Raw genomic sequence first — 2,730 nt, 5'->3', positions numbered from 1 at the left:
GCTTCGTTCGCTTCTCCCACGCCCTTGTATGGATGTCTACGCCCGTGTTATTTTGTTATTCTTGACCACGGGTAGTGGGCACAGGCGTGTCGCACGCCCGTGTTGTTTTCTCAGTTTCAACCATGGCCTCTAGACACGGGCGTGTCGCACGCCCGTGTTGTTTTGACAGATTCACCCACGGCCATGTTGCACGGTCATGGCAACTTATCGATTCTCGTGTTGTGGAAAAAATTATGCCCTATTTTCTCACGATCGTTTCGCACAGTCGTGTTACCTTCCGTAGTATGGGCACGGCCTAAGGCACGCCCGTGTGCCTGGCCGTGTGGTTCTGGAAAACCTATGTTTAGTGTCTCAGTTAGTGGATTTAAATGTTAAAAACTAAAATTTAAAGAAGTCAACACCATTAGTGCTCGGGTTGCCTCCCGAGAAGCGCTTATTTATAGTCTAGCTCGACTTACCTCTCTGTTGCACGGTTATGGTGGTGCTAGGAGTTTACACTCCTCATCCCTGCTATCAATTTCATCAAAATAAGGTTTTAGAGGAGTACTATTTACCTTGAACGTACCAAATTTGGGATGAATTACCTCGACTGTGCCGTATGGGAAAATGCTAAGTACCGTAAGAAAGATTTCTCCATTAGGTTCAAAGGTGGAAATCCGAGGGTCTGGTGCATCTAATAGTACTTTTTCTCCAACCTTAAGTTGTTTTGGTGAAATATTGAGCTCGTCATGGGGTGGTTTTGGTCTATCATGTGCTCTCGGTTTCTGTGTCTGCCATTCATCTAGTTCCTCGACCTATAGCCTTTGTCCTTCATAGATGGGTTCTTTGTTGTTATTTGAACAAGGTTCATGTATGCTTTTTGAACGTATTTCCTGCAAGGAAAGTTGTACCACATGATCAGCATTAGTAGAATTTCGATCTTGAAGAGTGATAACTTCCTCACCCACACGGAGTTGGAGTTCACTTGTACTAACATCAATTATAGTTCTAGCAGTTGCTAAAAAGGGCCTTCCTAAAATTAAAGGCATGTCACTATCCTTTTCGATGTCTAGAACAACAAAATCAACTGGGAATATGAATTTGTCAATTTTAATGAGTACATCTTTAATAATACCCCTAGGAAATCTAATCGTTTTTTCTGCTAACTAAATCCTCATCCTAGTTTGTTTAGGTTTCCCAAGACCTAGTTGTTTAAACATTATATAAGGCATGACATTGATACTAGCCCCTAAATCAGCCAAAGCATTATTAACATCTAAGCTACCAATTACACAAGGAATCGTAAAACTCCCTGGATCTTTTAATTTGTTGGCCAGCTTATTCTATAGTATGGCTTAGCAAACTGTATTTAACTCCACATGTGATGCCTCATCCAACTTCCGCTTATTTGTTAAAAGCTCTTTTAAGAATTTGGTTGCGTTTGACATCTATGAAAGAGCTTCAATGAACGGTAAGTTGATATGTAATTTTTTTAATAATTTAAGGAATTTATCGAATTGTTCGTCTGTGCGGTCTTTCCTTGTCAATTGGGGTATGGCACACGAGGTCTGTACTCTTTACTTACCGATGTTTGTTCACTGTGGTCTACCTCACCTTTGCTTTTACTTACCACAATTCCTTGTCTCGGTTCTAGTTCAGGTTCGACTAACCCTTCCTCATCTTGAATGGTAATTGCATTGAGTTGTTCCCTTGGGTTAGATCCAGTGTTACTCGGCAAGCTACCTTGTGGTCATCCAGAAATCAATTTGACGAGTTGGCCTATCTGAGTTTCGAGCCCTTAGATCGACGCTTGTTGATTCTCAACTGTTGTTTCGGTATTCTAAAAGTGAGTTTCTAACACCGAGATAAACTTTGTTAGCATCTTCTCAAGGTTCGGCTTCTTTTCCTGTTGGTAAGGTGGTTGTTGAAGACCCGAAGGATGTTGTGGGCTTTGATTCTCTTGACCACCCCACGAGAAGTTGGGATGGTTCCTCCAACCTGCATTATATGTGTTACTATATGGGTTATTTTGAGATCTAGCATTATTACCTATATATTGATCTTGTTCCTCCTCGGTGCTAGGGTTGATGGGTTGATATTCTGTGTATGCTCCTCCTCTATTTGAATCACACATCTTCACTAGATGTACCTGAGTAGAACCACACAAACCGTCAATCTTTTTATTTAAGAGTTCTACCTGGTTAGATAACATAGTAACCGTATCGAGGTTGAAAACACCGACTACTTTCGTCAGCTTTGTTCTCATGACTTGCCATTGATAGTTATTCAGTGATATCTCTTCAATAAATTTGTAAGCCACTTCATGTGTTTTGTTATTGATAGTCCTCCCAATAGTTGCGTCAATCATCTGTCTAGTCAAAGGATTCAGGCCATTGTGAAATGTTTGAACCTGTAACCATAAGGGTAGCCCATGGTGAAGGCATCTTCTCAAGAGGCCCTTATATCTCTCCCATGCAACATAGAGTGTCTCTAGATCCATCTGCATAAAAGAAGAGATATCATTCCTAAATTTAGTCGTTTTAGCCGGGAAAAATATTTAAGTAAAAATTTTTAGGTCATTTGTTCCCAAGTAGTGATTGACCCTCGTGGTAACGAGTTTAGCCACTGTTTTGTTTTGTTCCTCAACGAAAAGGGAAACAACCGAAGGTGAATGGCATCATCAGAAACGCCATTGATTTTAAAAGTGTTGCAAAACTCTAGGAAATTCGCCAAATGAGCGTTTGGGTCCTC

General features: G+C 40.8%; 1 non-coding gene across 1 annotated transcript; it reads left to right on the top strand.

Annotated features, from left to right (window-relative positions):
* The first annotated feature begins 2,405 nt into the window (after positions 1–2,405).
* On the top strand, positions 2,406–2,512 carry LOC121216972 (small nucleolar RNA R71). Its single transcript, XR_005913174.1, has one exon. It is a non-coding gene; the product is annotated as a small nucleolar RNA R71 (small nucleolar RNA).
* The last annotated feature ends 218 nt before the right edge of the window (positions 2,513–2,730 follow it).

This window comes from Gossypium hirsutum, chromosome A02, assembly GCF_007990345.1.
Source record: "Gossypium hirsutum isolate 1008001.06 chromosome A02, Gossypium_hirsutum_v2.1, whole genome shotgun sequence".
In the NCBI taxonomy this organism is placed as follows: domain Eukaryota; kingdom Viridiplantae; phylum Streptophyta; class Magnoliopsida; order Malvales; family Malvaceae; genus Gossypium; species Gossypium hirsutum.
Note: the sequence above shows the minus strand (reverse complement) of the source record. Positions and strands in the feature narration are given on the sequence as shown.